The following is an 11,395-nucleotide window of genomic DNA, read 5'->3' as shown; positions in this document are numbered from 1 at the left end:
CATCGTCCACTTGTTGCTCAACTACGATCTCCTTGGGATCCTAGGTGCCTCTTTACTACAAGGAATAACAGCTCTTTGGTGCCTGTATCCTGAAGAAGATTATGTTTCCCGATCAGACTATGCCAACGAACCTCTTTGCAGATACTGGGCTCTAAGTCTACATGGTGGCTGAACAGCATGACTTTCCAGGCAACACTAAGTACATAAGAACACAGCCCAGTAAGCAAACAAGTAATAGCTAAGGTGTTGCAGAAATTCTTAACTGTGCTTTCATGGATGCTTATAGATACATTTTGCTGGGCATTCCTGAGTGAGACAGAAAATTGAACAAAACAGTAATGCAGGTCCCCAAACGAGATTTAGGGGTTCATCAGAGAAAGGAAAGACAACTGTCTGTCACATGGTGAATATACATCCAGTAGGAAAGAGATGTAGCATATTGTAAAGGCTTCAAGTGGCTGAACTTTATTGCAGTTGATGACTTAATGTAGAGTAACTTGGGTGATCCAGAGCCTATATAAACCCACACACCTGGGATGACTGTCTTATTAAAGAAAAGGGGGGAGGGCAACACTTGGGTTGGTGCCAGCATCTAACTATGAATCTTGACCGTAGCAGACAGATCTGACTTTCCAGCTAACAGTACTGATAAGATAGCCAACTTCAGTAAGAGCTCATTTTTTAAAAACATACTCATTAGGTATCCTATCTGGTTTAAAATCTTGCTTCAAGAGCTAAATGAGTCTGTGAGGAAATGAGTCGCCAGTAAAATAGCCACATAGTGATGAATCTGATTTCTCTCTAACAACATTCAGAGGGTAGTGACTGTAAGAGGCCAACTCACAGTGACAGAGCATGACAGCTGGCAGGGCCACTGTGTCAGCCCACTGAAAGAGGCACATCCACATGGGCATGGAATTTGCAAGAAGGCATAGAGAGCTATGGGAATGCAGTATGAGTGTGCTGACAAACCAGAAACATTGTGAGAACGCATGTCTCAATCTATGCACCCTGTCGGGTACCACATCTGCCTCCATACTTTTAAAATGCCATTCTGCTTTTTTAGCAGGCTGGTGGCTTCTAGGTGGTAGAATAAACGATACGGACCTATGGTCTGGTGATCATCACCAAACTTATTGTGATTTAAGTGAGCTCCTTGCCTGAGGCAACATCACGAGGCATCTCATTTCAGTGGTAAAATGCTCTGTAAGAGATCATGCAGTGGAGACCATGTCCTGTCATCACAAAAGGCAATTGCTCTAACTGGAGTTATATCAAACTGAAAGACACACACATGGTTGGTTCACTCAGAGGGATGGTGTTCATCAGTTGGCTGTATTGGTAAGCTGTGGCAAACACCTGGATCATCCTCAGTGAGCAGGTGCCCATGCTCTTGGATTCACGCAGACCTCTCCTGCCCTTCCATTATGAAATCTTTGTTTATGTGCTTACCACTGTAACAATGGTATAGTCAAAGACACTCTGGCTGCCATGAACGGTTTTAGTTAGCCCTTGAAGAATGTTCCCTGGTGGAAAATAGCAAATGATACAAAGGCTTTCAGATTTTTCTCACTTTCTGTTTCTAATAGTCTAAGGTCTTGGCACATTCCACCATCTGTCACTACTCACCATCTGTCAATTTCTATATCAGGTTATGTGCCTTTCAACATGTATCGCTAAGTTTTTCGTCACTGTAATGAAGTTTCCAAGGCAAGTGAACTTTATAAGGAAAAAGCATGTATTTAGTTTAGCTCACAAATGTAGAAGCTGACAGCTCAAATAGCAAGGCCCAGCATTTAGAGATAGCCTCTTGGTTAATACCACTACATATGGCAGCAGTGGAAGTCAATGTTCTAAGGAGTGAGTAGAAAGTCCAAGAGACTGAAGACCCACAGTGTCTGTCATAGGTACATCCTCCAAATGGCCTGAAGGCCTCTCATTAGACTCCATATTTAAAAAGCTCACTTTCTATTAATATCACACTGAGGACAAGTCTCCAACACATGAGTCCTGGGATTACAAACAATATCTAAACCATAACACCACTTATAGGGATGCTTGTACCACTGGGAAATTTTCTCCCAACATATTCCTTCAGGGTTGACCATGAATAGAGCCATAGAAAGAGTCAAAGTATCTTGTTCTTAAGCTCATGAATCATGCATTTTAAAAGTATAGCGGGTTACAATGTTTTAGGTCTATATAGATATTTAAAGCTGATAGAGATGAGCTATAATATATATTGTTTTACATTCAGAATTTTAGACTCACCAAGATAGGAAAGTTGTTTTCTTCAAGGTTGCCAAATACAAATAGCCAAAACACTGTGAATGTAACATTTATATAATTCCAGATGGTTTCATGGTTCTTCTTGCTGTCTGTAGTTTATTATAGATATGATATCATATATATGTAATAATATATATAAATGTATATGTAAAAAAGAATTAAATAAAAAATATTTTTAAAACATAATCTATAGTTGCATACATTTTTCCTGAAAATGATACATTTGGTTTTTCTCCATTTTCCTTTTTGATTACTAGTTCCTTATGAATTTCACATCATGTATCTCAATCTCACTCATCTCCCCTCCTCTCATATCCTCCCTCCACCCTTGCAACCTTCTGCAACCCCCCCCCCCCAAAAAAGAAAAATATCTTGTTATGAAAGCTATAGTGTGTCACAGTGTGTCCCACAGAGTACCATTTTCCCACACTTCTTTGCTTGCAAATGTTTATTGTAATGACTTGTTGGTCTGGTACAAGGCCTCTGGCTTACAGAGTCTCTGACTGTCTGGGCTCATCTTAGGAGTGGTATCAGGAGTGTATGCCCTGCTGGTGCATTATGGTGCTGGGCAGGGGTCATTTCATGCAATTGTCTGCCCCTTGAGGCCCATACAACACTGGACTGATGGTCATCTCTGCCTAGCTCCCTGTCCAGACTCTATGGCACTGGTCTGGTGGTTGTCTTGGGATCACTCCTAGCCCCCCTCCCAGTTGCCCTTGGTGAGGGTCATCTGTCTCAGGCCCAGGGGCCATGATCTGAGGCAGGGTTATGCCCTATCCTGGGAGCCCATCCAATCATGCCTAGCACTGGGCTGGTGGTCGTCACAGGCTTGTTTTTCTCGGGGAATGTCAGGCTACTAATAATTCAAATGTTTGTAGGTCAGAACACTGAGTGTAGACATAGCCTCTTTCCTCTCTGCCACCTGCTGTTGCACATGTGACATAGCAGCCACACCTGTAACACTTCTAGGGTCAGGGTAAATTTGTTCCTTATGGCTGACTAAAACTCTATGGGTGTGTGTGTGTGTGTGTGTGTGTGTGTGTGTGTGTGTGTGTGTGTGTGTTTGTGTGTGTGTGTGTGTGTGTGTAAACTTTTCTTTATCCATTTGTCTGTTGGTAGATACCTAGGCTGATTCCATAATTTGGTGATTGTGAACAGTGCCACAAGTACACTTGGGCTAGTATTTCTGTAGTGTGTTGACTTAGATGACCTTTGGATATACTTTTCAGGACTGGTAGAATTGAAGACTATGGAAGTAAAATATTTAGATTTTTCAGTAACCTTGAGCCTTCTATAGTGGCTGTTACTATTTGCATTTACTTGTCTTCCACAACAGCCACGTCTTTATTGTTATTTGTTCTCTTAATAGGCACCACTTTGACTATTATTCAGATCTGTCTCAATGTGGTTTTGATTTGCATTTTCCTGACCTCTAAGATATTGAACATGTCTTTCATCTGCTTATTGGTCATTTGTATCTTAACTTTTAAGAGCTGGTTGTTTATTTAGTTTGTCTTTTTCGATTGGCTACCCTTATAATTTAGAACTAAGACCCAGGTCATCTGCATTTTCTGTTTTTTGAGATATAAATGGTATAGACCTCTTTCTGGGCCACTGTGTGCTTTCTGGCTTTTCCACATAGGCCTTTGTTGGAGAACACCACCTTCAACCTATCATTGTCTTTTGTCTAATAATCCAATAGATCCCAGCTCAGGTACCTAAGTTCATCCCATCTCTAACTACTACAAGAAAATCTCAAATTTGAAATACCACACTCAGTGGGTTGTTGCAATCCATATGTATGTGCCTTTTCCAAGTCTATTCAACAGCTGCTATGCTACTACATGCCAGAGACTGTCAATAGACCACCTACCACCATTAAATGAGGATTTGCTCACATCCCATTGATTTTGTGATACTGTTCCCAAATCCCACAGTTCCTATTCTCAGTCTTCACAAGCCATAGGTCAGGATCCTGACCTATCAGACTTCGACATAAAGATTTGAGTGGACAGTTTCCTAATGAGTTATCTTGACAATAACACCTATGAGGGAATAGGGAACATAGTACTAGACATAAGAAGAGGTTGAACTGTCAGACATTTATAGCCAAGGCCTCATCTGATCTAATTATGAAACTGAATGACTCTTAAGAGATGCCCTTACATGAAGGCTGAGCTGTGGCTTTCCTGTTTCCATTTGGACTTTTTGGACATGGGCTTCTTTTAGAAAAGGATGTAACTTTAAGTAAGACAGAACTCTTTGGCCAATGAGCAAATTTCAGAGGGATGTCAAGCATGAGTCTTCAATAGGATACACTCGTAGGGGCTGGAAGCATGATTTGTAGATTTAAAGGGGAAGGCGTAAACCACAGCATCTGTGATGTTATCTATGAACCCAAAACACTTGGAGTTTGAAATATCCTGAAGGACAACTGTACCCATCATTCAGGAGTAACAAGCAGGCTTATAGCAAAGGTAATAAATAGTAGCTCCAGAGAGAAGATAGAAGAATACTGGTTTGTCAACATGCTTCAAGCATTTAACCAGGAAATGGGGGTCCTGATCCACATGACAAACAACTTTTATTTAACATGTGCTTTTCTATGAGCTTCTCAAATGTGTAGGTTAATCCACATATGAGCTATTTACTGTCAATGTCCTATTTTCAGATGAGAAGGCCAAGACTGAATGTAAATCCCAGACATCCATGTCTTTAATCACTTGTTAAACTGCTTTCATTATTTATTACATCATTTCATATTTCAAGTACTTAACATGTATTGTCATTAGTTATGAGACTGGCTCTTATCAGCGGCTGCATTTTACAGAGAAGGTCTGTTAAGGATGAACATTTACTTGCTCTGTGAGAAGCCTCCTTCTCATCACTTAATTTATCAGATTATCACAGTTGAAACAGAAGATCCTGCCTCCATCACTCATTAACTATATCTTTGTCTTAGTCTGTCTTCTGTTCCTATAACAAAATACCCAAGAACGAGAAATGTATAAAGAGTAGAAGCTGAAATCACTCAAAGTTCAGGAGGCTGGGAAGCTCAAGAACATGGCTGCGGCCTCTGTTTGCCTAAAGTGTACTTACTGTCTACAAAGGTGCAGAGGGTATCGCATGGCAACTCAGAGCCAGTGTCTGAATAACCCCTTTCTCCTCTTGTCAAGTGACTGATCTGCCCTAGCTACCCCTACCCTTGTGATTCCATCTAAACAAAATTACCTCCCAAAGGCTTGCTTCCAGATATAAGTAACATTTGCATTTAGCTCAGTTTCCAATAGAAGAAACATTCAAACTGTAGCAGTGACTTTAGAGAAATGACTTGGCCTCACTAGACCTGTTCCCTTACATGTAAAATAGGCGCCTACCCAGTGGTTTATTGATATGTAATGTTCTACCCTAGCATCAGGACCAACACCATCGTGCATCAGCTAGTGATAACCATAAAGAGAAACTCCCCTGTCCAGGTAAGCATGCCTCCTCATTGGATGGCTGTGTTTCTTAGTGTGTATAAGTCATTTTAATTCCAGTGCACTAATTAGCAGTTGGTAGAGCCAATTGCCTGATCGTGTGTCTAAGTTCCCCAAAGTGAATTGACAATATGTTTACTTAACTCAGTGAGACAATATTAGCTCCATATTTAAGAGTTTGGGTCCAGATGACCAAGCCCTCTTACTTAGTGAGTGTTAGAGATCAGCCTGTAGATTTGAAAAGGGAAGAACACATTTAGGACATAGCATTCGGGACAGGCCCAGTCAGGGAGCAAATCAAGACACAGACACAGTTGGTAGAACTGTCACAGGCACAGACACCTTTGTCTTGGGTATATTATGTCTGCCGTGTCAGAATTCACTTTCTTTTCCTACCTGTGCTGCTGTGTCCTGGGGTGCTAATTTATGTGAAAGATGGCCATGACCCCCAATCCCTTACAGTTTCCTGTTGGTTTTGGTACTGGGCTGTGTGGCTAATAACTAAATATCAGAGCAGTTGAGAAGAGGAAAGCTGAAAGTGTTGTAGGACTCTCTTCCTCTGAGTCCCTCTTGACAGATCATCCTGACTGGGGACACCCTTACAGCTTCATCTCCTTCCAGCAATGCACCTTCTCCTGGAGCTACTGACTCCAGTCCTGAGGACAGTTCTGTAAATATGTCCCTCTGTCTAGAGTGGTAATGGCTCCGCTGTGTTCAGGGCCAAGAAATGGCAAGGTCAGTAGGAGTTTAGCAAGGCTATATGCCCTTGCAAATCATTCTGTTATTAAGCTATCAGTTACCACATGCTTGAGTGTAGCATCTGCTTCTTGCTGGATTTCTGACTGGTATGATATGATATTCCTTGAGCAACCCTGTCACTCAAGGATATGTGTTTGGATTGTACTACTGTGCCCTAAACTGCATGTCTCCCCTGTCAGGCCAACTTCACCATCTTGGTCAATCCTTGAATGCCTTAGATCATTTACAATAATGGGACTATTTCTGATTAGAAAACTTACATTCCAACCATTTTGTCTCAATCTCTCATTTGATAGGGAGTCTCACATAATCCTGAAGTATTCAAGAAGACCCCTTTTCACCTTCAGTCATCTTCAAACTGGTCACCCTCTTAACCTAAATTCTAGTGCTAGACAGGTCACTTCTACTGATATCACCTCTTATGAACTTTGTCACAGGAAGGTTTGGCTTGAACCATAAGTTTCTAGAATTCCATGACCCCACCTCCTCTGAATCCATGCCATCTGAACGTTTAAAAGCAAAATAAATCACAATGCATTTTAGATACAGGATTATAGAAGCCGTAGTCTAGTTATAATTCTGTCACTCAGTATTCTGTGTCAATGTTTTCCCCTGAGCAGCCACTTCCCTGTCAGCAACAGGCAGGTCAAGTACAAGTCCTCCTGCCCACTTTCTCCTTTTAGCACATACCGGATAACACCTAATCACTTTCCCTTTCTACATTCCTGACCCTGGCTCACTCTAGCAACATTATGGCTCTCCTTAAATATGACCTTATCTTTGCCATATGTGTATACACATTAACTTGAACACTGCTTATTTTAGGTATAGCATATTCTCTCTACTCACATAAGAGCAATCACTACGTCTCCTTATTTACATCATTGCAATATGATTTATGGGCAATTAGGAATGGTCAGGCTATATGGTAAGTCTGATAAGACTCTCCCACTGTCCTATCAATTGTACGCACATGCACGCACATGCACGCATGCACACACACACACACACACACACACACACACACACACACACACACACACACACCCCACTACCCCAAACCATAATGACATTTCCAGCTAAGAGTATATGGAGATGTCAGCTTTGCATATCTATCAGTATCCCAGGTACCCAGAAATACAATGAGGAGATGAAAAGAATACCTAGTTAATAATAATAGAAATGTCCAGTTGTGTAGCTAGGCTTCGTATGGGACTCCTAACAGTGGAGCAGAGGCTGTCCCTGACTCTGTTGCCTGCCTTTGGGAGCCTCTCCTCCTAGTGGGTTGCCTCATCTAGCCTTAATAGGAGAGGAAGTGTGTAGTCTAACTGCAACTTGATATGCCAGGGTTGGTTGATATCCACGGGAGGCATGTCTTTTTCTGAAGAGAAATGGAGGAGGAGTGGATGGGGTTGGGGAAGAGGGAAGGTGGGGGAGGGACTTGAAAGAGATGGGGGCAAACTGCAGTTCAGATAAGAAAGAAAGAAAGAAAGAAACAATGACAACAGCAAAGAACAGACCTATCTAAAGAATAAAGTGTTTTATCCTCAAATGATATCATATATAATAACATTTAAAAGCCATTAATATAGGCATGCTGGATTTAACATGTCACAGAGAGAGTTGCATGTGTCATGAGTTTAACAAAACCTTGCTTTCCATACACATCCTATGTCATAGTAGTTATGTTCCCCTCTCTTAGGAGGGAGATGGCTAATATTCCACAGAGCCAATCATTTTGTCACAACATAGAGCCCTGCACAGTAGTGACCAACTTTTACCTTTGAAATCTACAATACTGGCCAGAGGTTTAAGGCTCAAGTGTGAGGGTCAAGTCAGACTTAAGACATGATTATTGACCAATTCTCCTTATCTCCCAAGCAACGGTTAGTTCTGGTTTCCCATCTAGAGCACAGTGTTTGACAATGCCAACGTGATTTAAAAGGGACTTTTGAATGTTTTAAAATTCAGGCAATACGTCTGAATTCTCTAGAAAAATCTCTGAGTTTGAGGTCAGCCTGGTCTACAGAGTGAGTTCTAGGACAGCTATACAGAGAAACTCTGTCTTGAAACAAAGAAACAAAGAAACAAACAAAAACGAAAAACTGATCATGACCCAAGAAAATAAATTTAGGCTACTCTGCATAATATATTCCACCATAGAAGTTGTTACACGACTTTTTTTCTTCTTCTTTTCTCTTCTCTTCTTTTTTTTTTTCAGAACAAAAGAAATTGTAAGGCAAAGCATTTTCTTAATGCATTGTTGGGAGGTTCAGAAAAGACAGGTTAAATAAAGCAAGGTGAAGAAAACCCAGCTATAGGTCTTAGAGGTGCTTGATGACATATCAAACTTTTAGACTGATGGAATCTAGTAGTTTGCAGAGAATACATTTCTAAGGTTTTACCTGAGAGTCAAAGGACATCAGGTCAGACACTGGGGTAGGCAATGAATAGCCATTGAGGAGAATAAAATTAACTTCTTTATTCTTTTTATGGCAATAAGTCATGGTTCTGGTCATAGATTTAGGAACTCAATAGACATCTACAATACGGAGATTTATGTTTCTTCTATTGTAGAAATGTTTTATTGAATTATTTGTTTTGTAAAGTCTTCTTGGGCTAGAGAGACAACTCAGAAGTTAAGGGTGCAACAACCATATCAAACAGCATATACCACCTATATCCCCAGCTCCAAGAGATCCATTGCCCTCTTCTGGCCTCTGCAGGTACCACACACATGTGGGCATATACAAGAACAGACACACACACACACACACACACACACACACTCATCTTTTTTAGTATCTCTCATTCCTTTTCTTTCTAGAAATATGATCTCATATCCTCCTTTTTACTCAAACACATTACAACACTAGCATCCCCATCTCAGTTCACAACTCTCCCCATCAGCTTAATCAAGTTATCACCATCACCAAATGTTTCATCATTTCTCCAACCTTAAAAATTAATAAATAACCTAGCACTCGGGAGGCAGAGGTAGGCAGATCACTGTGAGTTCAAGGCCAGCCTGGTCTACAAAGTGAGTCCAAGAGAGCCAAGACTAACATAGAGAAACCTTGTCTCAAAAAACAAACAAACAAACAAACAAATAAATAAATAAACAAATAAAATCTCTCCACCTCGTTCACATTCCACCACCAGGTGCATGTCTTTTCTCTGCTTTGTCACACTGTCCTCCGCCAACTGCAATGGAAGAAGAAATCACCACGTTCTTCATTGACAATGGCTCCAGCATGGGCAAAGCTGGCTTTGCTGGCGATGATGCCCCAGGGCAGTGTTTCCCTCCATTGTCAATTGCACCCAACAGCAAGGTGTCATGGTAGGAATCTGCTGGAAAGACTCCTACATGGCTGATAAGATCCAAAGCACAGGAGGTATCCTAATCCTGAGGTATCATCCTATTGAACAGGGCACTGTCACCAACTGGGATGGCATGGAAAAGATCTGGCACCATACCTACTACAATTAGCTGCATGTGGCCCTAGAGGAGCACCCGGTAATTCTGACTGAGACTCCCTTGAACGCAAAGCTAACAGAGAGAAGATGACACAGATAATGTTTGAAACCTTCAATACCTAAGCCATGTATATAGCCATTCAAGTGGTGCTGTCCTTGTATGCATCTGGTCATACCTCTGGCATTGCCATAGACTCTGGAGATAGGGTCATACATACAGTGCCCATCTATGAAGGCTACCTCCTTCTCCCATGCCATCTTGTGTCTGGACTTGGTGGCTGGGACCTGACAGACTACCTCATGAAGATCTTGACTGAGTGGACTACAGTGTGACCACCATGGTTGAGCGGGAAATTGTGTGTGACATTAAGGAGAAGCTGTGCTATGTGACTCTGGATTTTGAGCAGGAAATGGCTACTGCTGCATCCTCCTCCTTCTTGGAGAAGAGCTATGAGTTACCTGATATGCAGATGATCGCCATGGCAATGAGTGATTCTGGTGTCCAGAGGCACTCTTCCAGCCTTTGCTCCTGAGCATGGAATTGTGTGGCATCCATGAGACCACCTTCAACTCCATCATACAGTATGATGTGGATATCCTCAAGGACCTGTATGCCAACACAGTGCTGTCTGGTGGCACCACTATGCATGCGGGCATTGCTGACAGGATGCAGAGAGAGATCACAGTACTAGCACCCAGCCACAGTTAGGACTAAGATCATTGCTCCTCCTGAGCACAAGTACTCAATCTGGATTGGTGGCTCCATCCTAGCCTCCCTGCTCACTTTCTCACAGGTGTGGATCGCCAAACAGGAGTATGACGAGTTGGACTCCTCCATCATCCACCACAGATGCACCTAAATGGACTGTTAAGGTGCCAGACATCTGCGGTACGAGCTGACTCTGAAGTATTGATCTGCCCTGGCAAAGGTACACACCTCATAAAACTGGAATAAGCCTTTGAAAATAAATTTTCCCTTGAAATTTGTATCTGATATCAGCACTGGATCACAGAACTTGTCACTGATTCTGATATTGTATTCAAGTCAACTGTTCCCTTGGTGTATGTTTAATACCCCACACATATCTTGATGTAGCCCTTAGTCCATGTGGCTTTGTCACTTGGTGGCTGGGGAGAGGAATTTCCCAGCCTGGTGGATCAATGTGAGCACCATGTAGTGATCTGTTTGGAGTATTAACTAACAGCTGATTTCCAGGATTTCTTGAGGGTGGCAAGAGTTCTTGATCCAGTGACCATTTCTGTCTTGCTGGTCTAGCAGGGTAGGAAAGTCCGAGCCTTAGGACTCAGTTTCCATTGACACCTGTAAATATATTCATCCTTTTAATTTATGTAAGGTTTTTTTGTACTCAATTCTTTAAGAAATGACAAAT

General features: G+C 41.7%; 1 non-coding gene and 1 pseudogene across 1 annotated transcript; one reads left to right on the top strand and one right to left on the bottom strand.

Moving 5' to 3' along the window:
- Nucleotides 1-3,133: 3,133 nt before the first annotated feature.
- LOC127190216 (small nucleolar RNA SNORA17) lies at nt 3,134-3,265 on the bottom strand. Its single transcript, XR_007830723.1, has one exon. It is a non-coding gene; the product is annotated as a small nucleolar RNA SNORA17 (small nucleolar RNA).
- Nucleotides 3,266-9,736: 6,471 nt separating this feature from the next.
- LOC127189452 (actin, cytoplasmic 2-like) lies at nt 9,737-10,876 on the top strand (annotated as a pseudogene).
- Nucleotides 10,877-11,395: the final 519 nt, after the last annotated feature.

This window comes from Acomys russatus, chromosome 5, assembly GCF_903995435.1.
Source record: "Acomys russatus chromosome 5, mAcoRus1.1, whole genome shotgun sequence".
In the NCBI taxonomy this organism is placed as follows: domain Eukaryota; kingdom Metazoa; phylum Chordata; class Mammalia; order Rodentia; family Muridae; genus Acomys; species Acomys russatus.
This window is presented reverse-complemented; position numbering and strand designations above follow the sequence as displayed.